Source organism: Melopsittacus undulatus, chromosome W (assembly GCF_012275295.1).
Source record: "Melopsittacus undulatus isolate bMelUnd1 chromosome W, bMelUnd1.mat.Z, whole genome shotgun sequence".
NCBI classification, from domain to species: domain Eukaryota; kingdom Metazoa; phylum Chordata; class Aves; order Psittaciformes; family Psittaculidae; genus Melopsittacus; species Melopsittacus undulatus.
Genome location: NC_047558.1, coordinates 1,432,132 through 1,456,582, shown reverse-complemented (window position 1 = coordinate 1,456,582; position 24,451 = coordinate 1,432,132).

Here is a 24,451-nt window from a genome sequence, read left to right as displayed (position 1 = left end):
TGTTTCTAAAGTAACAAACTAACTGATAAGTTGAAGGATGGTGTGAAGTAATTCATGTTTATTGGAGTCACTAAGCCCTGTTATCTTAGCATGGACTTGCAACGCAGACATTGTTCTTTAAAGCTAAAGATACTTTCGAAGGTTAGTGTGAAACAATTAGCTCATGTTTAGTGGGGCCACCAATTTCCACAGACTCACAACTCTGTTTTTTGTGTACTAGCTTTTCTTATATCAAGCCCCTTGTGCATTAATTGGACCCCCCTGTACATTGGCTAAATCTCCCTGTATCAATCACCTTTTGTCTATAAAGTGAGTAAATTCTTTTACTACATTATATGCTTATTATTTATGAGAAAGTATCCATCTTGTTCTATCGATTTATGAAGTAATTTTAATATACATTGCATTATACAAGGTGCAGTCATTAAAATGAGTAGTACTATACCTTAAGATTAGAAGGCCTTGTTTAAGTATATCCCTGAACCATCCAGTAACTCCTAGGTTATTTAGCCATTCATCCAATCCACCTCCAACAATTCTAAGCTCTCGTATATTTTCCTGCAATTTTTGCAGCTTAGCATGGATTGATTCAGAATGGTCAGATAAGTTCATGCAGCACATACCTTCAAAATCCTCACAACCATGTTCATGGGCCAATAATAAAAATCAGTTGCTGCTTGATTTTGTAAAGATGCATGTCTTACACTATCTGTGTCTGTGGCAAGTGAGGATATCACGTCTGAAGTTATTTTTAATTGCTTAGCTGCCCAACATGCCAAATGATGTATATGTGCCAATGCTTTCCCCGCAGCTATACTTGGTACAAATAATGCTGCCAAAAATCTTGCTATGTGGTTCCAAATTCTTAAAGTAGAAGCGCAATTTGGGCCTAATTGCTCAATGGATTGTTTGTCTCTGCAGAGGCTGCCCTTCATGTCTTAGACTAAATGTCTTTTGGAGGCTGCAAGCAGGGACAATTTGCCTAGATAACATGTTCCTCCAAAGGGTTTGGAAGGAATTCCTGGCCATGCATGGTCTCCACATATTAAGAAATATACTGGGGATAGAGCTTTGGATACTTTGTATACAGCTCTGATTAGTTTTGTCAGATCCCAGGAGTTGGAGTTCTTGCATCAGGATAGTGGAATGATTTATTTTTTTTATTATTCCACCCATTTGGGCTGATGCAACTGTCCGATTAGTTCCTCAAGTCTTCTTGACCATTTCGGTCACTGTGGTAAAATTTAGAACCGAGTCATTCCTTACCCATCCTTGAAAATCAAAGGGGTTCAAATATGGTACACCAATTAAGCATGTTTGAAAAGGATTTCCCACCTGTGTCAAGGTCAGACAGAAATCAGTAACCCCAGTCTTGTTTGCCCATGTGAGCCAGACATTCATGTTTGACCCCAGTATTGATGTTTCTTTTTCTATGGCTTGAACTATGGTATAGATTGATTCGGATAAAACTCCAGGAACAAACTTGTCAACAAAGTTTTCAAGCTGACAAGCAGGTATTCTTTATTGCGGCGCCGGGAGACACGGGGGATAGCTCCTCCTAACATGTGTCTCCCCGTTGCTACACAAGTCATCCTTATATAGTCCCTGGGCATACATACATATTCATGAGGCTACGTATGGATTACGTTATTTTCCAGAAAGTCGCCCACATGCCTACAAAAATGTGGTGGTGGTCTCTGAGGGTTGTTTACTTCTTCCAACAATCTTCATCACTCCTGGCAGCCTTTGAAGCACACACAGTAGATGCTTATACCAGTTTAATTGGTCGTTAGCACCAGAGACATAATAATCCTCCTATCCTCCTACTTATCAGTTAGTTTAAATGTAGCCCATCCTGGACCCCTGCCATTCCCAGATACTCCTTATCCCTGTGTCGTAGTTTAAACCAAGTCCCCCAACTCCCGGAGAGTTAGGAAGGAGAATCCAAAGAATGTAGCCCCCACGGATTGAGATAAGAACGGTTTAATTGCTAAGGCATAACACAAAACCCCTACTGCCATTTACTACTACAAATAATAATGATACAGCAAACAGCAAGTGAAGAGAATACAACACCCCACCAGCCACCGACCCATAACTCACTCCACCCTGCCTGGCCGAGCACCATGTGCTCCCTCCTCCATTTTTCTCCAGAGCTCCCCCCCTCCAGCCTTCTCTTTCCCAGTATGCATCCTGGGCATCACGTGCTATGGTATGGAATACCTCATTGCCTAGCCTGGGTCAGGTATCCTGTCTCTACTTCCTCCTGGCCTCCCCTCCTCCACCTGGCTGGAAAAAACCTTGAACAAAAACACCCTCAAAACATGCTCAAACCATGACACCCTGTCTCCTGTTCTTCTAGACTGTTTTTCTTAAAACTATGTCAACTATAATGATTTATCTTGGACAAAAATTCTCAGTAGGTTCTCTAACTGTACTCTTTTTTTTTTTTCTATGCATCATGCATCTCAGTAATTTTCCATTGCTACTGTTAAAAAGCCATCAAATTTAGCATTGCTTAAAACTAATTCTAAAGATTTATATATTCCATTTTGTGATTTTGTGTCCCCCTTGTTTAAAGATATAAAGGATTAATATAAATAACTGCTTAATTTTAACTAGGTATGCTACTTAAATATATATATTATAATTGGGCCAAGCTTCGTGCAATACGTGCAACACTTGCACTATCTTTACCGCCTATCCAGGTAGTAAGTGATACCTGGACTTATATTGTGATTACAATTGTAACGTTGTTTTGACACCCATGGATCACTCTATCTTTTGTGAGTTAGTTTTAATTTTAGTCTGTTATTATTGCTTGATGTGATTTTTCAGGGAGCCTTTGGAGCCTTCTTCACTCGAGTGTGATGAATCCAGGCGTTTTGTCCTCTAATTTTGATAGCTGTGAAAGTTGTGAGTACTACTTGGAACGGCCCTTTCCACCTTGGTTCGAGATCTTTTTTTTTCTGTGGGTCTGGAAGTTTTTATATACACGTAATCTCCAGTTTGTATATTATGTATGGGACTATCTAGTTCTCTGCTTCGAGTTCCAGCCACATTTTTTTTACTTTTCCTGAGTTCTTTTCCTAATTCTGTTATATAGTCTTTCATAGTTTCTTTTCTCGCTTGGAGAGGCATTCCCTGTTGGACCTCATATGGTCTTCCATACAGAATTTTGAAAGGACTTGGCCCTTCTCGAGTTCTTGGTTTGGTTCGAATTCTCAGCAGAGCTAATGGAAGTGCCTGAGGCCAAGGTAAACTGGCCTCCTGTCCCAATTTCACAATTTGTTGTTTAATTAGATGGTTCATTTTCTCCACCTGACCACTTGACTGAGGGTGGAAGTATGAAGTTGCTAATCAATACCTAAATGTTTGTTAATTTGCTGTACCAGATTTGAAATATAATGTGGTCCTCTGTCTGAAGATATAGTGGCTGGAACTCCATATCGTGGTATTATTTCCTGTAACAATATCTTTGTTACCTCCCGGGCTTTTGCGCTTCTAGATGGAAAGGCTTCTGGCCAACCTGAAAAGGTGTCTGTTAGTACCAACAAATGTCTATACCCCCTTTTTCTTGGCAGTTCTGTGAAGTCAATATGCCATTGTTGGCCTGGTCCATTACCCCTTCCAATTTGGCCTATTTTAAGTTTGGTTGTATTTTTGGGATATGTTTGAAGGCAAAGATCACATTGTTGAGTTACTTGTTGGATGGTAGCATACAAATTTCTAGCTATGGTTTTATTTATTAAATATTTATGTAAGGCATCCACTCCCCAATGTGTTTTCTGATGCTCATTTCTTATAAGGGCCCATAAGAGATGGGGACAATTATTTTCTCTTGTGGTGTGTGAGCCCATCCCTCCCTTTTTAGTATTCCATCCTGATCTGTGATTAATTTCTGATCTTCCTTATTGTAATACGGCTTACCTTACAAAGGGATGTTCCCCTCAGGAATTAAGGCTCCTTCAATAATTATCTCTCCTTTTGCTGCTTCTTTTGCCTCCCTCTCTGCCAGCTCATTTACAGAGCTCTAGTTAGAGCGATCAGTTCCGCCTTTTGTGCGGAAGTATTTGTTGATAGTGGTACAGATTCTGTTACTTCTCTGCAAGTGGTGATCGCATATCCAGTATGTCATTTTCCGCTGATAACATAGCTGCTTCCATTAGTAAACCAGGTTTCTGTGTTGTCTAAAGGGGTAACTTTCAGGTCTGGACAGCTGGAATATGTGTCAGACAATCATGATGTATATGTTCTCCTTCATTTCCACTGAGGAAAGAAGCTGGGTTGACAATGTTAGTTGTTACTATTTCTGTATCATCATGTTCCACTATGATGGCTTGATATCTCAGGAACCTCTGATGGGAAAGCCAATGCCTGCCTTTTACTTCCGGTACTGCAGACACTGTATGGGACACTAGCACTGTGATTTTCTGGCCCAGGGTGAATTTACGTGCTTCTTGAATATTCAGCATGACTGTCGCTATGGCTCTAAGGCACCCCAGCCATCCTTTAGCCGTAGAGTCCAATTGCTTAGAAAAATAAGCAACTGCTCGCCAGTATGGACCCAAAGTCTGAGCTAGTGTTCCCAAGGCAATCCCCTGTCTCTTGTGAGAAAACAGAAAGAATGGTTTACTCACATCTGGAAGTCCTAGGGCCGGAGCTGACATAAGGGCATTCTTTAGTTGGTTGAAGGCTTGAGTAGCCTCTTTTGTCCATTTAAGATTTCTGCTTCCATCAGCAATGAGTGCATATAGAGGCTTTACATGCAACCCACAGTTGTAAATCCACAGCCTACACCATCCTGTCATTCCCAAGAAGGTTCATAGTTCTTTTATTGTCTGAGGCTTTGGGGTTTGGCATATTGCCTCTTTACGGTTCCGTCCCAAAGTTCATTGTCCGGCAGTTATCTCATAACCCAGGTAAATTATCTTTTGTTTCACTATTTGGGCCTTTTTCTTGGATACTCTGTATCCCTGAAGTCCAAAAAAATTTAAAAGGCTTACTGTCCAGGCCACACAAGCTTCTTCTGTCCGAGCAGCAATTAAGATGTCATCTACATACTGCAATAGTTTTCCCTCTTCAATTGGGGCCTCCCAGGATTCTAAATCTTTTGCCAGTTGTTCTCCAAACAGGGTGGGACTGTTTTTGAATCCCTGAGGCAGCACCATCCATGTGAGGTGAGTTCTGCTTCCACTCCTAGGGTTTTCCCATTCAAATGCAAAGATTTTCTGGCTGGCTTCTTGGAGAGGGAGGCAAAAGAAGGCATCTTTCAAATCTAAAACAGTAAACCAAGTTAGCTCTGGTATCAGGCATATTAACAGGGTATATGGATTTGCTACCACAGGGTAAAGATCTTCAGTTACTTTGTTGACAGCTCGTAAGTCCTGCACTATCCAATATGTCCCGTCAGGTTTATGGACCGGTAAAATAGGGGTGTTAAAATCAGACTGTCACTCCTTTAATAGCCCTAATTGCAAGAAGTTTTCAGTTAGTGGGCAGATTCCTTCCCTGTCTTCCTTTTTCAAAGGGCATTGTTTGACTCTGACTGACTGTTTTCCTTCCTTGAGCTTGACCTGTATCGAGGGTGCATTTTTTGGCTTTTCCAGGTATATCTGTAGCCCACACTCCTGGAAATACTTGGTCTAATACATCCTCTCTAATCTTTTCCCCTGTTTGATGTGCAATCAAAATTAAATTTAGCACTTCTATGTATTGCTGATCATTTACCTTTAAGGTGATCTTGCCTTCTTTGTAGGTGATGACTGCCCCCAACTGTTCTATTAAATCCCTCCCCAAACGAGCCTTTGGGGAGTTGGGTATATATAAAAATTTGTGAATGCCTCATTGTTTTTCTAATTGATATTTTAATGGTTTACAAAAATACGCCTTTTCACTTTGGCCAGGTGCTCCTTTTACAGTAATATATTAATCCCCTAAGGGTATCAGGGCTCTGTTTAAAACCGAATATGTTGCACCCGTGTCGACCAAAAATTCCACCTCCTTCTCTTTATCCCCCAGCTTCATTATAACCAGTGGATCTGCTAGGGAAGATTCCCCCGGTTCTTGTCATTCTTCTTTCACTTGTGCGACCAGCTTCCCTTTTCTGATTTTGTTTGTACGGCAGTTTCTTTTATTTTCCTGACACTCACTTTTCCAATGCCCAAATTTCTTGCACAATACACACTGATCTTTACCTAGTCGAGGCCCTTGTCTTTGTTCCCTTCTTCTCCCTTCTTCCACCACCATCACTAATCTCTGCATTCCTTGTTTGTAACTTTCCTTCCGATTACTAAATACTCACCATGCTTCATCCAAGAGAACCTCTAAATTTCTTCCCTTCTTTGGTTGCAGTTTTTGAAGTTTTCTTCTAATATCCCTTGTGGATTGTCCCAAAAAGAGAGACACTAATTGTTGTATTCTCACCTTTGAGCCTAGATCTGGTGGTGTATTTTGGCGCATTGCTTCCCTCAATCGATCTAGGAATTTGGATGGTGATTCTGAGGGGCCCTGCTTTACCTTGTACGAGACTGACCAATTTATAGGTTTTGGGATGGCCCTTTCTACCCCTTTAATAATCCATTCTTGGTATGCCTGCAGTCTTTCTCGCTCTGCTGATCGATTTGGGTCCCACTTTGGGTCTTGGAGGGGAAAAAAATCCTTTACATCTTGTCGCTTTGCTTGATAGTAGTCCTCAGCTAGATCCCCTGCTGTTTTTAATATTAATTGTTTCTCTGTTTCTGTCATTGCTTCTAGCAGCAACTGTATGTCATTCCAGTCTGGATTATGTTGTTTCACTAGGAATTGCAAATGTTTTGTAACGCCTACAGGGTCGTTACGGTAATCCTTTGCAGCCTTCTTCCATGTTTCCAGATCCAGGGTACTCTAATTAGCATCGTAGTTCCTTCAGGTCCTGTTGCCTCTCTAAGAGGTGCTTGCAAGACAGGCTTCTGCCAGGTTCACAAGGAGACTGGACTTCCTTGAGGAGTAACGGCATCGTCTGAATCCATACTCTCCCATCTTTTTGTGGGGGGTTGAATATATCTACTAATTCCTGATCTGTATCTTGGTGAATTTTATCTTGTTTAGTGCATCTTTGACCAATATCACACGATGAACATTGCTTGGGCTTGTTTCTGTTTTCTCTCTCATCCCTTTCCAGGGCCAACACCAAGGGATCCTGGGGCAGTACCATTCCACAGGCTCTCTACCACTCCAGGTGGTTTGGGAGGGTGAAGAACATATCTGCATATGATACTTATCCCATTTCCCTTCCCTTCTTAAAAATAACATTAGTTGTAACATAGTATTATAATCCAAAGTCCCATTAAGTGGCCACTTCATTCTGTCTTCTAATTTATAGAGAGGCCACTATTGATTACAGTACTTAATCAGGGTTCTCTTATTTTCCGTGCCCCTGGGTCCTGTAATTTCTTTCCAATGTACCAAAATAAACCCTAAGGGGCTCTTTCTTAATATTTCTTTACTTTGGTTTGTTCCCATTTTACTTTTTCCTTTGTAACCATGTCTCCTCAAATTTTCTTTGATACATTTTACAGACCTTTTCCCATTTTTCCTTTCTAACCTCCCAGAAATCCTCCAGGACTTTGTGGCTTTCTCCACAAAGTAATCCTTTTATTTCTGGTCCCAGAGGATAACCGATTGGGTAACTATAATTTCCCACCTGCCAGTATTTCGTAAGACACCCTGAGCAATATCTGCCCCAATGGTGCCCTGAGTGGCTATAAAAGTGAAATCTGCACCGAGAGCCCTGCCACAATATCTACGCAAAATGCTACCTGTCACATACAGTTACACTCCCACAGGTTACACAGGAAATTCCCTCGCCCTTGTACTTAAAGGCACATTCTCCAAATCTTAGTAAGGGCTCGGGTTCTGCTATTTGGTGTAAAGCTATCCACTGCGGGATGGGTAGCCGGACCCTCCCCCACTTTCTAAGACGCTTAATGATTATACACAGACAAGACACACAGGAAAGAAAAATATAGATGCTTCGTCCATCTCTGGCCACTCTCCTCATGGAGACATGGAACCGCGGATTAGGACTCCACACTCGCTTTGTAGCTATGCTACGTCTCAGTCACACACAAGACAGAAAAACTTAAATGCTTAAACACAGGATCCTACACACTCACACTGTGGTTCTGCTTATCCTTCTCCTGCTTCTACTAAAGTAGCAGGTCCATCCTGGTTCCCAGAATTTGAGATGCAGTGGAGACCTGGTGGGTTCATTTACCATTCACCTACTTCCCTTAGCAGGTCCGTCCTGCCTCCCAAAACTTGGGATGCAGTGAAAACCCAGACTCATCCGATCCGCTCTCAGGATCGCTAGCAGCCACTCTATCGGTAGACGAGCCCCCTGCTTGCAAGCCCTACCTGCCAAGGGGAACTTTTTCGTCTCTGCACACCTTGCCAGCAGCCCTGGGCCATGCGTACACCTTATAGGCCCCCTAAATTACCTAATTCCAAGCATACCGTTTCTCTGCAGCTGGCACAGGTTGTTGTCTGTCCCCACAGTGAGCAGATGAGAAGCAGAGCTCCTCTAGGCAAGCAGCATGGGGTGCATAGGATGTCCACCCATCAGCCAATCCTGCAGCCGAACAGAGGTCTCCTAGCTTGCTCGCCAAATTGATATGTGGAAAAACTCCACAACTTGTTAAAGTTGTAAAGTAGGTATGCTTTTATTCAGCGCTAAAGTGCATGGGGATAGCTCCCCCAAAGTATGCACATCCAGGGTTGTTTTTCCCTCTACATTTATTCTCTTAAGGTATACTGTCCTGGGTTTAGCAGTAGCAGTCAATTTTTCTTCTTCTTAGTAGCTGGTGCAGTGCTGTGTTTTGACTTTCAGCCTGGGAACAGAGCTGATAACACTGATGTTTTTTAGTTGTTGCTAAGTAATGTTTACTCTGACCAAGAACTTTGTGAGTCTCATGCTCTGCTATGGAGGAGGGGAGGCTGGGAGGAAACAGAGACAGGACACCTGACCCAAGCTAGCCAAAGAGGTATACCATACCACAGCATGTCATGCCCAGCGAGGTAAGTGGGAGTTCCCCGGAAGAGCTCACTCTCTTCTGGGTTGAGCTCATTTCTGCGGGTGGTATCGTATTCTCTTCCCTTGTTATTTCCCTTATGATTATTATTATTGATGGTAGCAGTAGTGATTTGTGTTATACCTTAGTTACTGGACTGTTCTTATCTCAACCTGTGGGAGTTACGTTCTTTCGATTCTCCTCCAACATCCATCTGGGAGTGGGGAGGGTGGTGGTGGTGAGAGAGAGACTGTGGTTGGGTTTTAAACCATGACAGTTCTTTCTGGCACCCAACATTGGGCATGAGGGGTTGAGTTAGTGACAGATCTGACCGGATTAATAGTCACTCGTCACAATGCTGTTTTATTGGCTCTCAAAGCTGGTTCTATTGATCTCACAGTTTCAGTATATCATACCTTACTTGGAGCCAGTATTTGCTGTGTTAGTGTTTTTCAAGTGTGGGGCTTGGGCTAAGGTTCTTGTCTCATTGTACTTTATGATAATGATTTGTAATACAATAGAAACATTGATCATGAAGCTGATCTGGTTTATGTTCCCAGTGTGGTCACCACCTTTATACTTTGGGAGGTATATAATAAAACTGCTTAGCAATTACACATCTTTTTTCTTCTTCTTGGGTGGTCAACCTGTGAAGGAGACATTCTTTTACCCTCCCAGTCCAGTGCCACCACCACCACCCCCCCCCCCCAGACAGTTTACAGCATCATTTGAGAGTTTTGAAATTTTTGAATGGCCTTTTAATACTGTTGAAACCTTTTTGCTGATTGTGATGGGGATCACCATGTTGGCATGCATACAGAGTGTGTTTTGCCCACAACCATTTCATCTGATTTCAAGAGTTAAGTAGAATCACGTTTGGGCCTTTTCTGGGGTTAAACGATGATATAGGAGGACCAAGAGATTTTCCCCGAGGCTGGACAGCCATGAGTGGCAGGGTGTGTGGAATAGTATGGGCAAGTATCTAGGCCAGTGGGCCCCTCCAGTACTTTGGCATTTCACCACTGAACAAGTGCAAAATCTGGAAGAATTAGTAAAACACTTAAATGAGGTGTGTTGTCGTTCTGGCCATACCAAAGATGGACAAATCATGGCAACGTGCTGGGACTTGGCCTATGCCTATAGGGCCTTGTTCAACACTATTCAGCACCTTCAAAAGGAAAAAAATATCACTGGATCTGAGGGAAAAGCAACAGTCAGCACAGCTACTCCAGCTCCAAGCATAGCAGCTACACCACCCCCAGCCACAAGTGCAATCACTACCCAAACTTTGGCTGCAACGGACAGTGCAGCTACCCCAGCGACACGTACAGCAGCTATTCAAACCACGACTGCAACAGACAGCGCAGCTACCCCAGCTCCAAGCAGAGCAGCTACACCACCCCCAGCAACAAGTACAGTCACTACTGAAACCACAATGATAATCACTGCAGCTAAAACAGAGGGCCAATTCGTACCAATATTGGTTGCCCCTGTACGCAAAAGAAAAAAAAGAGGCAAGAATCACAGAATCACAGAATCCCGAGGGTTGGAAGGGACCTCAAAAGATCATCTAGTCCAACCCCCCTGCAAGAGCAGGGTAACCTAGAGTACATCACACAGGAACTTGTCCAGGCGGCCTTGAATATCTCCAACGTAGGAGACTCCACAAACCCCCTGGGCAACCTGTTCCAGTGCTCTGTCACTCTTACAGTAAAGAAGTTCTTCCTGATGTTAACGTGGAACCTCCTATGCTCCAGTTTACACCCATTGCCCCTTGGCCTATCACTGGATATCACTGAAAAAAACCTAGCTCCATCATCCTGACACTCACCCTTTACATATTTGTAAACACTGATGAGGTCACCCCTCAGTCTCCTCCAAGGTAAAGAGACCCAGCTCCCTCAGCCTCTCCTCATAAGGGAGGTGTTCCACTCCCTTAATCATCTTTGTGGCTCTGTGCTGGACTCTTTCAAGCAATTCCCTGTCCTTGAACTGAGGGGCCCAGAACTGGATGCAATATTCCAGATGCGGCCTCACCAAGGCAGAGTAGAGGGGGAGGAGAACCTCTCTTGCCCTACTAACCACACCCTTTCTAATGCACCCTAGGATGCCATTGGCCTTCTTGGCCACAAGGGCACATTGCTGCCTCATGGTCATCCTCCTATCCACCAGGACCCCCAGGTCCCTTTCCCCTTCACGACTTTCCAGCAGATCAACCCCCAACCTGTACTGGTACATGGGGTTGTTCTTCCTCAGATGCAAGACTCTACACTTGCCCTTGTTGAATTTCATCAAGTTTCTCCCTGCCCAACTCTCCAGCCTGTCCAGGTCTCGCTGAATGGCAACACAGCCTATTGGTGTGTCAGCCACTCTTCCCAGTTTAGTGTCATCTGTGAACTTGCTGAGGGTACACTCAGTTCCCTCATCCAGGTCATTGATGAAAATATTGAACAGCACTGGTCCCAGCACCGACCCCTGAGGGACTCCCCTAGTCACAGACGTCCAGCTAGATTCTGCCCCATTGACCACAACTCTCTGCCTTCTTCCTTTCAGCCAGTTCTTGATCCACCTCACTACCTGATCGTCAAGCCCACACTTTCTTAGCTTATCTATGAGGATGCTGTGGGAGACAGTATCAAATGCCTTACTGAAATCAAGAAAAACCACATCTACCGCTCTACCATCATCCCTCCACCTAGTCACTTCCTCATAGAAAGTTATAAGGTTGGTCAAACATGACTTCCCCCTCATAAAACCATGTTGGCTGTTGGCAGGATGAAGAAACACTGTATTTACCACCTGGTCCAGCATTTGATCAGGAGACATCATCACAGAATGAAGAAGAAGAAGAGGTGACTTCTCGACCTCGGGCCTCAACCGAGCTATGGAATATACGAAAAGATTTTACCCATCAAACAGGGGAGCACATCATCACCTGGTTCCTCCGATGCTGGGATAATGGGACCAATGGTCACGAACTAGAAGGTACAGAAGCCAGGCAGCTGGGATCACTTGCTAGGGAAGGGGGAATTGACTAAGCAATTGCAATACAGAAAAAGTCCCTTAGTCTTTGGAGGCAGCTCTTGGCAGCTGTGAAAGAGAGGTTTCCATACAAGGACGATGTTATGAGTTATAATGGGCTGCATTAATTACACAATGAGCTCGGACAGGAAATCCCAGTCATCTAGGCATTCTAGAACTCATCATGAACTGGCCAGAGAGCAAAGGTTTTGGAATATCACCAGAGGAGGAGGTGATGCCTGCTGAGGAGGCCCCACCATATAATATATTGTCAGAAAATGAAAAGCAATATGCCTTGTTTACTTATGGGTCCTGCAATATTGTGGGAAAGCATTGAAGATGGAAGGCAGCTGTATGGAGTCCTCAGCGACAAGTTGCAGAAACTGCTGAAGGAGAGGGTGAATCGAGTCAGTTTGCAGAGGTGAAAGCTGGCCCTGGACATTGCTGAACAAGAAAAGTGGTCAGTACTTTATACTGACTCATGGATGGTGGTAAATGCCCTATAGGGGTGGTTGCAGCAATGGAAACAGAGCAACTGGCAACGCAGAGGTAAACCCATCTGGGCTGCTGCCCTGTGCCAGGATATTGGTGCCGGAGTGCAAAACGTGGTGGTGAATGTACGCCATGTAGATGCCCTTGTACCCAAGAGTCGGGCCACTGAGGAACACCAGAACAAGCAACAAATTTTATTTAACACATTGTCCTGGGTTCAGCAGTAGCAGTAATTTTTTTCCTTCTTAGTAGCTGGTGCAGTGCTGTGTGTTTGACTTTCAGCCTGGGAACAGCGCTGATAACACTGATGGTTTTAGTTGTTGTTAAGTAATGTTTATTATAACTAAGGACTTTCTCAGTCTCATGCTCTGCCAGGGAGGAGGGGAAGTTGGGAGGAAGCAGAGACAGGAAACCTGACCCAAACTAGCCAAAGGTGTATTCCATACCACAGCACGTCATGCCCAGTATAAAAACTGGGGGCAGTTACCCAGAAGGGCTAGATTGCTGCTCGTGTCAGGCTGGGTGTTGGTCGGTGGGTGGTGAGCGGTTGTATTCTCTTTTCCTGTTATTTCTCCTTAACATTATTATTATTGGTGGTAGCAGTAGTGGGTTTGTGTTCTACCTTAGTTACTGGACTGTTATTATCTCAACCCGTGGGAGTTACATTCTTTCGATTCTCCTCCCCATCCCTCTGGGAGGTGGGGGGGGGAGTGGCTGCATGGTTCTGGGTTGCCGGCTGAGCTTAAACCATGACAGTTCTTTGTGGCGCCCAACGTGGGGCACGAAGGGTTGAGATAATGACAGATCTGACCAGAGTGTGTCTAATCATATTTGTGATAAGCGTTTATTGTTTCAGATTAATAGTCACTCGTCCCAGTGCTGTTTTATTGCCTCTCAAACTTGTTGCTCTTGATCTCAGAGTTTCAGCATGTCATACCTCACTTACAGGTGGTATTTGCTGTTTTAGTGTTTATCAGCTGGGAGGCCTGGGCTAAAGTTCTTGTTTTGCTGTATTTCATGTCAATGGCTTGTAATACAATATACTCATTGACCCTGAATCTGGGCTGGTATGTGTTTCCTGTGTGGTCATCACCTCTCTAATTTGGGAGGTATGTAATGGAAGTGTATAGCAATTACACATCTTTTTTTTCCCCTCCTTGGGTAGCCAGCCTATGAAGGAGAAATTCCCTCACACCCTCTGCACCCCCACCAGACTATTTACAGTGGGAGTAGAATCTGGAAGAGTAAAAGGTCCTGGATATCCTTTCAATGCCCTTGAAAGCACCCTGCTCCTCTTGTTGGGAAGCAGCTTGTTGCTGCATATGCTCTCTATGGTTTGCCTACAGTCACACCACCCTGAGAATGCCCTATCTTGTCCGATCGTGGAAGCTAAGCAGTGTCTGGCTCAAGTCTTGTCTAGGATTAGACAACGATATAGGAGGACCACCAAGAGATTTTCCCTGAGGATAGACAGCCATGAGTGGCAGGGTGTGTGGGACAGTATGGGCAAGTATCTAGTCCAGTGTGTCCATCCAGTGCTTTGGAAGCATCAGAGATGGAAGGCAGCTGTATGGAGTCCCCGATGACAAGTTGAAGAAACTGCTGAAGGAGAGGATGAATCGGGTCAGTTTACCAAGGTCAAAGCCATCCTGCTGGCCTTGGGCATTGCTGAATGAGAAAAGTGGCCAGTACTTTATTTCTATACTGACTCATGGATGGTGGCAAATGCCCTGTGGGGGTGTTTGCAGCGATGGAAGCAGAGCAACTGGCAACACAGAGGGAAACCCATCTGGGCAAGATATTGCTCCCCAGGTGCAGAACCTGGTGGTGAAGGTGCACCATGTAGATGCTCATGCAGGACTGCTTGCTCCAGGCCCAAACAGCGCAGGGGCCTCAAGTTTCCCCTCTACCTCATGGAGGAAAGAAGGAGGCTGTTAACTCGGGAAGATGGGAATTAGTAACAAAAGAAAAAAAACAACAAAAGGAGGAAGAGAGCAATTAAAAGCAAGTAGCTTCCTCCTAAATCTACTGTATCCACCCAGAACCGCTTTGCTGTCCTGCAGGGGGCTGATAAGAAAATACACTTGCACCAGAAACAACTGGCTAGTGCACTGGTGCAGAAGATCTCTACTGGTGCCGCCAGGAAAAAGCAGCAGGTTGTAGTAGTAGGGGACTCTACCTTGAAAGGGACAGAAGCGCTCATCTGTCGGCCTGACCTGGTCGCAAGGGAGGTGTGTTGCCTACCTGGGGCACAGATCAGGGATGTTGCGGAGAGGCTGCATGCTCTAGTAAGTCCCAGGGACTATTACCCACTTCTAGTGATACATGTGGGTGCTAGGGATATAGATAGTAGTAGCCTGAGGAGTATAAAGAAGGACTACAGAGCCCTGGGAGAGGTGGTTAGAGGCTCTGGAGCTCAGATAGTCTTTTTGACAATTCTCCAAGACACAGGGGAGGACCTTCCAAAGGCTAGGAGGATTGGACAGGTTAATAAATGGTTAAAAGGGTGGTGTCATAGTCAAGGGTTTGGGTGTCTTGAACATGGGGCCCAAATTTGTAGGCCAGGCCTACTGGGGGCTGGTGGAACTGCTCTGATAAAGAAAGGGAAGAGTGGTTTTGCTGAGAGGCTTGCCAGACTTGTCAAGGATGCTTTAAGCTAGACGTGTTGGGGGAGGGGGGCGTCATTCCATCCCAACACACCCAGTCAGTTGCCAGCACCTATAATAAATGCTCAGAGCAATGTAGTGATATTCTAGCCTCTCCAGCCAATGAGCTGGCTTCATTTGGAGCTCGGCTCAGATGCCTCTATACAAATGCCCGTAGCATGGGGAACAAACAAGAGGAATTAGAGTTGTGGGCACATCTACGGGGTTATGATATGATAGGCATCACAGAAACATGGTGGGATGGCTCCTTTGACTGGAGTGTTGGAATGGAAGGTTACAGGCTTTTTAGAAAAGACAGGCCTGGTAGGAGGGGAGGGGGAGTTGCCCTTTATGTTAGGGATAGGCTGGAGAGTGTGGAACTCTCTCTGGGGACAGGAGATCAGTCAACAGAGAGTTTATGGGTCAGGGTTAAGGGGAAATCGGTGATGGGACACATTACTGTGGGGATATGTTACAGACCGCCCTATCAAGAGGAACCTGTGGATGAAGAGCTCTACAGACAAATAGGAAAAGCCTCACACTCACAGGCCCTTGTTCTCATGGGGGACTTCAACCACCCTGACATCTGTTGGAGCGATGGTACGGCCCAGCATAAGCAATCCAGGAGGTTTCTCGATTGTGTGGAAGACAACTTCCTTCTGCAAGCAATAGAGGAGCCGACAAGGAGAGATGACATGCTTGACCTCATGCTCACCAACAGGGAAGGGCTCGTTGGAAATGTTCCGCTCCAGGGAAGTCTTGGATGTAGTGATCACGAGATGGTCGAATTCAAGGTCCTCATGACAGTGAGAAGAGCGTGCAGCAAGCTCACTGCCCTGTACTTCAAGAGAGCAGACTTTGGCCTCTTCAGGAACCTGCTTAGCAAGGTTCCATGGGATATAGCCCTAGAGGGCAGGGGGGCCCAAGACTCTTGGTTAATATTCAAGGATCACCTGCTACAAGCTCAGGAGTGTTGCATCCCGACTGGAAGGAAGTGCAGCAGGAGGGCCAGGAGACCTCCTTGGATGGATAAGGAGCTGCTGAGAAAAATTCACTTGAAAAAAGAGGCTTATAAAAGGTGGAAGCAAGGACAGGTGGCCTTTGATGAATACAGGGATGTTGTCCGGGAAGTTAGGGACCATGTTAGAAAATCTAAGGCCCAATTGGAGATAAACTTGGCTAGGGATGCTAAAGATAACAGGAAGGGATTTTATAGGTACGTAGCGGCAAAAAAAAAGACTAGGGACAATGTAGGCCCCCTCCGGAAGCTTTCAGGAGAACTGGCTAACCCCCATTTTCAAGAAGGGGAAAATGGATGACCCGGGGAATTACAGACCAGTCAGTCTTACCTCTGTGCCTGGCAAAATCTGGGAGCAGATTCTCCTGGAAGGCATGCTAGAGCACATGAAAAACAACAAGGTGCTTGGTGACAGCCAGCATGGCTTCACTAGGGGAAAATCCTGCCTGACCTATTTGGTGGTTTTCTATGATGAGGCTACAAAAATGATGGACGGGGTGGAGCAGTTGACATAATCTACCTGGACTTGTGCAAAGCGTTCGACACTGTCCCACATGACATCCTTGTTTCTAAATTGGAGAGACATCAATTTGATAGGTGGACCACTCGGTGGATAAAGAACTGGCTGATGACACCAAGCTGTGTGGTTCCATTGATACGCTGGAGGGAAGGAATGCCATCCAGAGGGACCTTGACACTGATGCCAACCTCATGAAGTTTAACCATGCCAAGTGCAGGGTCCTACATCTGGGTCGGAGCAATCCCAGGCACAGCTACAGGTTGGGCAAAAAGGAAATTCAGAGCAGCCCTGCGGTGAAGGACTTGGGGGTGTTGGTCAATGAGAAAATGAACATGAGCCAGCAGTGTGCGCTTACAGCCCAGAAAGCCAACCGTATTCTGGGCTGCGTCAAAAAAAGTGTGACCAGCAGTTCGAAGGATGTTGGGGGTCGAGCATGGGCGCTTTAACAGGCTTACAGCAAGCTGTGAGAAAGTGAACCTCTGACCCCAGGCTAAAAGAAGAAGCGTCAAGATCAGCAAAACAGGAACGCAATAACAAGATGCCAGAAGCATGATGTAACGCTAAGCTGAAGCAAAGGTGTGAAACCAATCAGGAGAGGTAAAGTGGAGCATTTTGTGAACCTACATCGTATCAGTGTTTTCTCCCCTCCACCTGGCCGCGGCATTCTGGTGACCCCGACGTGATACCAGGAGAGAGAGAGACCGCGGACGAGAGAAGGTGGAGATCCCGGCTGCCCGAGAGAGGCAGGCTGTCCGAGAGAGGCAGGAAAGGAGCTCAAATTACGTGGCCACGGCCGACCGGTGAGTCAGGCAGACTGTGGTCTGGTTCGGGATGGGTTTCGCTGTATCAGCGATAGAAAAGGCTACGATAGAAGGAGTGCTATGCGTAGCGAAGAAAACAGGGTACTCGATACCTCGACAGGAACTTGTGGACTTTTTATTTTGGTGCCGACGAAGGGGGTTGTTAGAAAATACGGGACAGTTATTCTCCAAAGATCAATGGTGTAAGATAGGGGAAGAATTGTGGGAGTCGGTGAAGCTTTTAATCTCGAGACTTGGGAGAAAATTACTAAGGAAGAAGCCCCTGATTTATGGATGTTTTCAGTCCTTCTTAAGGTGAAGGGAGCAACCCTTAAAGAGAAAGACCTAAAGTTAATGTTGAAATGGTCGAAGACACGTTACCCAGAGATTTATGAGTCTACCGGATTTGAGATATCCTTGTGGAATGGGGCAGGAGTTAAGCTGTGGAATGCAGCCACGAAAGGTAATGATGCTGTGAAAAGTTTGTTAGTCATTTGGAGAACTGTTTTATTGATGTTAAAGTAAAAAAAAAAAAAAAAAAAAATGAGATCATGGAGACAAGCGTGCCCCCCACCCTCCCCCCCAAACCTCCGCTGGTTGCTGCCATGGCTGTGAAGACTGAAGATGAGGATGAAGACGATCCTTTCAACCTGAGCCCTATTGACCCCGAGAAGGAGCCTGTGCGCGTTCATCAGTTTGCTGTTGCTGATCCTGAGATTCTAACGCCTGATAATGCCGATGCTGACCTGGATGGTGCTTTTGACCTGGAGCCTATTCATCCGGAAAAGAAGCCTGATTTATATCCCCCATATCCTCATGATAAATGGGTAGCTGTAAAGGGAGAAGTGAGATGGGTGGGGGATGTGGATGTATTGCACGGTTTCCCGTGGTGTGTGTGCTTCCCACCTGAGATGGGAAGGTCTCTTGTATGCTCTTATCAGGGGTAACGGGCAGAATGTGTCAGACCGTGGAGTCGGGACCCCAAATACAACTCCTTTGATACAGTCTCTCTGTGATACTCATGCCAGAAGTTGGTAAATATAAGTATGTCCATGTTTCTATCAACCCTTGGAAACCTTTATAGATATTGCTGGCAACTTCTTCCAACATAGGCTGGCCACCTGTGTCGGAACGAGTGTGCATTTTGGTCAGTTAAAAAACCTAAGCCTCATGTGATGTGAGGGAGGTAGAGCCTCTGCGGGGACGCCCGCTAAGGTTGAGCCTGCCACCCCACACTGTGATGATGCTTCTCGGAGCTGGTTTCCTGATAGTCTTTACAGGGTCCTTGTGCCACGTCCTGTATGTGGGACTGTGTAGTGGGAACAATGATCGTCTGGATTTTGTGTTTCGAATATTGTAGTTGTGTGGAGTGTGCTTGTGGGATCCCATATGTGTGTGTGTGTGTCTGTGTGTGTTCGTAATGAGGGCAGACAGTGTTCTGTATATTTTTTGTTGTCAGGTTCATGTAAAAGTTTTAACAGGTAGCAGTTTAACCTTTCAGGCAAGAAAAGGTTAATGCAAAAGTGCAGTTGCCGATAGGCTGGTGGTTTTAGCTGTGCAAAGCAGGGTGAGCGACTTTGAAAAAAAAAAAAAACAAACCAAAAAACAAAGCAAAACAAAAAAAAAAGATAGAAAAAAAATAGAAAAAATATAGAAAAAAAAGAAAAAAAAATAGAAAAAAAGAAAAAAAATAGAAAAAAAAATAGAAAAAAAAAGGTAATGATAACACATTCTAGCTGTTATTAATGACTGTAGTTTTGATGTATATTGCTTAAAGCTTGTTTTCCAGACAATATGCATGTGTAATACAAAAAAAAAAAAAAAAAAAATCACTTGAGGGCAACTGAAAAGTAACAGCTTGAATATGCATACTTGTAAAGTAGCTATTATTAGAGGTTGTGATTTTGCATATAAAACCACCTGTATTTACTAGCCAGTTGCTAACAAGAAACTATACCTTGTATTGTATGGATTTGTCACTTCTAAAAGAGATGTTAAAGAAAGCAAATTTGCAGCAGCTGCTAGAAAATGCTAAGGTAAAAGCTAGAAAGATTCTAATATGATGGTACTGTTACAAAGCAGGTAATGGAACAAATTAAGAGGGTGGGAGAACTCCACTGGTAAGAAGTTTCTTTGGTTAGTCACCCACTGCCATCAGCATCTTCAACATGCTGATGCACTCTGTGATAGTTACTCTGCTGATGAAAATCTGTGTGTGCTTTGCTATAGTAGTGACTTGTTACTGGGTGAAGCAGGTGAAACTCTGCATTGACAACAAGGTGCAAGGACTGAGATTGACCAAATGCCTGCTACCACAATCAAGGGCAAGACTGGGTTGGCCTCTGTGTCTGCAACCAAGAAGAACCTTTAGCTCAGCTGCTGGCTGCAACCCAGCAGGTGTAGAGCGGTGGAGACACATGCCATGCCAGACCTTGATGTGAGGGATGGCCTCCGCTGTTATCAGAGAGCCATACAGGAGAAAAAGGGTAGGCCCAGCTGTGTACAGCTATCAACAGGACCATACTGACTGCCAGCGAAAAGTATAAAGCCGCAGAACAACATAAAGAAACAGCAATGATAGAAATCTGTGTAAAATCTTTGTAATATCTGTTCTATTATGTGTGACCATGGGTAATGGACAAGTATACTGAGCACATGTGTTAAATCCTCATTATTCCATCCTGTTACATGGTGTGTAGGATTCACTGGTATGCCACATGTTATAAAGGTGACATCAAGTGACTTCAAATCAGACTAATCTTACTGAAATAATGCTGCCTAGAGTAGTGGGTTGTTATGTTACACAAGTCAAGCAGTGATAGAGCAGACATACCAAATTGTAAAAAACTTTTAGTAAAACTAAAAAGGGGAAGATGTGGAGACAGTGTTCTCACAGGAAAATGAATATTTGGTACATGAGCTCTGAATAACTCTGAAAGATACAGCAAGGCCATGGGAGGCCCGAGGAAGCCTAAGCAAGCAAGATAAGAAGAAGCTGTAATTCATTGAGTTATGAGAACTGTGGACTGTTGGCAAGCGTTCGAGGTCAAGTTCTCACACCTGTGCTTAATTAATTATATGTTAGTCACTAAGGGTCTTCAAGACAAGTATCCAATCATGATATGCCAAATTGCTGTAGGTGTGTGTAAGCAATAGTATATAAGGAGTTAATGCTTTGTAATAAATGGCTTTTTTTATGAAAAAAAAAAAAAAAAAAAAAAGGGGGAGTGTAACTCCTTGACTGTTAACACTGTACAGTTTACTTCTGCAGCTGCTTCACATCCCCTTTGCATTAGAATGCTTCTGGGCATGTGTTGTATGAATCTTTCTGATCATTCTGAATCTATTCACAAGAAATTGTTTGAACTTAAAGAAAATATGAAAGAACTTACTGTAGAAACAAATCCTATAGACTCTTGGTTAAAATCGTTAGGAATAAGTAGTTGATTAAGGAGTTTAATCATGATGTTTAGCGGACCAATAATGATTATGTTGTTAATTTTGTTTTTTGGACCTTGTTTGTTACAATGTACTATGCAACGCATGCAGCAGATGACGAACGCCTTATTTGAAAAAAGAGGGGGAGATGTTGGGGGTCGAGCATGGGCGCTTTAACAGGCCTACAGCAAGCTGTGAGAAAGTGAACCTCTGACCCCAGGCTAAAAGAAGAAGCGTCAAGATCAGCAAAACAGGAACGCAATAACAAGATGCCAGAAGCATGATGTAACGCTAAGCTGAAGCGAAGGTGTGAAACCAATCAGGAGAGGTAAAGTGGAGCATTTTGTGAACCTACATCGTATCGGTGTTTTCTCCCCTCCACCTGGCCGCGGCAGAAGGAGGTGATCCTGCCTCTCTACTCTGCTCTTGTGATACCTCATTTGGATTGTTGTGTGCAGTTCTGCTGTCCTCTACGTAAAAAGGACGTGGTACTGTTAGAACAAGTCCAGAGGAGGACCATGAGGATGATCAGGGGACTGGAGCACCTCCCATATGAAGACAGGTTGAGCAAGTTGGGGCTGTTCAGCCTGGAGAAGAGAAGGCTGTGTGGAAACCTCATAGCAGCCTTCCAGTATCTGAAGAGTGCCTATAGTGATGCTGGACAGGGGCTCTTCATTAGGGACTGTAGTGATAGGACAAGGGTTAATGGGTTGAAACTTAAACAGCAGAGGTTTAGCCTGGATATAAGGAAGAAATTCTTTACTGTTAGGGTGGTGAGGTACTGGAATGGCTTGCCCAGGGAGGTTGTGAATGCTCCATCCCTGGCAGTGTTCAAGGCCAGGTTGGATGAAGCCTTGGGTGATATGGTTTAGTGTGAGGTATCCCTGCCCATGGCAGGGGGGTTGGAACTAGATGATCTTGAGGTTCTTTCCAACCCTAACTATTCTATGATTCTATGTACCCAAGAGTCGGGCCACTGCGGAACACCAGAACAACCAACAAGTGGATAAAGCTGCTAAGATTGAGATGGCTCAGTTGGACTTAGATTGGCAACATAAGGGTGAATTTTTTTTGGCCCAGTGGGTCCATGACACTTCAGGCCATCAAGACATAGATGCAACATACAAATGGGCTTGTGATGGACTCTATTGCCCAGGTTATTCACAAATTTGAAACATGTTCTGCAATTGAGGAAGCCAAGCAGTTAAAGCCTCTTGTATGGAGGACGATGACTGAAGTACAAGTATGGAGAGGCCTGGCAGACTGACTATATCACACTCTCTCTCCTGCTTTGAAAGATTATTACAAGAGATGGAGCCCGACATCATGGACCAGATGAACTCAGCAGCTTTATAAGGATTGGTCCATGCACTAATGAATGATATCTCTCTCTTTTTGTGTGTGTATATGTGTGTGTATACATATATGTATGAGACAAGTGTGATGGTATATTGAAAACTATGGGATCTTGTTGACGCAGGAGTCCAGGACAATGCAGAGACGGTCAATATGATAAAACAATTGCCAAATTTTATTAGATACAGTGCTCTTATACCCTTACTCCCTTATGTAACAGCCTTGGATACTGAGCTCTAATTGGTTAGTCTAGAGGTTACTATTGTTTACAGAGCTAATGTTTATAACTTGTTATAATTGTGATTAAATACCTTACTCTAAAAATACAGTGGGAAACTACAACCTTGGCAGGGATCATTCTCTGCACGAAAACATGGAAAATTACAGAGGAGTAACAAGGCAATTGACCTAGTTTAGGTCTGCCTAGACTCTTCTTATTTTAGAGTAGCAAGACTCAGGGTATCGGAATCGCTCACTATGTAGCCTTGGCTCTTTAAGAAACCCACAAATCCCCCTTCTTGTTTTTGAGCGATCCAGATACCCTTTACAGCTTTTTCTATAAAGTGTTGTATACACTGTAAAATACAAGGAATAATCATTAAAAGTAGGGTTAGAAGTGTTAGCAATATTAAAACACCCTTAATAATATCTTTAATCCACCCTGTGATTCCCCAACTGCTTAACCACTTATCTAAACCCCAGTCACTAACAACTAATTTTTTGGTCATGTCATCCAACCGTCTTATCGCTTTATGAATTGATTCTGAGTGATCAGACAAATTCATACAGCACATTCCATCGAAATCTTCACACCCATGACCTTGTGCCAACAACAAAAACTCTATGGCTGTGCGATTTTGAAGTGTGGCGTGCCTGATTGAATTAACATCTGCCAAAAGCCCAGACAACGCCATAGAGGTAGTGTTGGTTTGCTTTGCTAACCAACACCCCAACTTTCTGAGAGTTGTTAAAGCTCGAGTGGCAGCAACTCCTGGGGCTAGCAGTGAAGATACTATAGTTTCACCGGGTCCCCAGAATACTACCTTGTCATTGCAATCACTGTTAAAGGCTTGAATGCTCCATTTTCCCCTATTCTTCTTCCTCTGAGCCAGAATAGTGGAAACATTAGGAGTTAACAGTGTTAAATTCCCTAGAGAGCATGGTCCTCCTTTTACACACAAAGGAAACCCTTGCCATGCTCTATCACCACAGATTAAAAATATCCCATAAGGTAATTTTAGAGGGGCATCAGTAGATTTTGAAATATTGTTACTAGTATAATTACACCAAATGGTGTGATTGCTATATTCTGGAACAGATGCATTTATTATCTGCACAGGGGAGGCGGATTTCCGTCCTGAATAATTGAAATATACACAATAATCCATTTTTACCGATCCCAGCAACTCGATTTCTTGAGGTTCTATACCGCTATGTGGAACATATACAGTCCATCTATCCCAATAGTCCGTTACCTTTTTACCCTGGAGCTGTAATGGCTTGGCTGATTTAGGGATTGGCCAAATGTCGAGCGGGATACCGACCAGGCACGTTGAAAAAAGATTGCTTGGCGATGAAGTAGCTAGGCAAATAGAGTCTTGACCCGTCATGTTAGCCACTTATCCAAACATTGGTCTTCGGCTGTGACGGGAACCAAAAGGCATAATTTACATTCAGCACATTCGCAAAGACACTTATTATTACCCAGACACACATTATTGTTCCGTCGAGTCCTCAGCGGGCTGTGTTAAAAGCCAATCTGCTTGACTGTTTCCCTCTGGCTTCTCCTGTAGCCACGGCTTAACCCACTTCACTGGAATCCACCTCGGCCCAGCCTCTGTCGAAACACAAACAAAAAAACATGGCTGTTGTATCATTAACTGCCGATCCGGACGGCTTCTCACTCGGCGCGGTGGCCATCAAAACCGAAGCCACTGCCGTCCATTCGGACTTCACCTCGGCTAGAGCCTCTTTCACTGACCGCCACAAAACAACATATTTAGGGGCCTCCTTTGACCCGTTACTGATTTCATCCCACAGTGCCTGTCCTATATGTTCCCATGAAGAAACTTCAAATGCTGCCTGCATGCTGGGCAGAAGACCACAGTCTG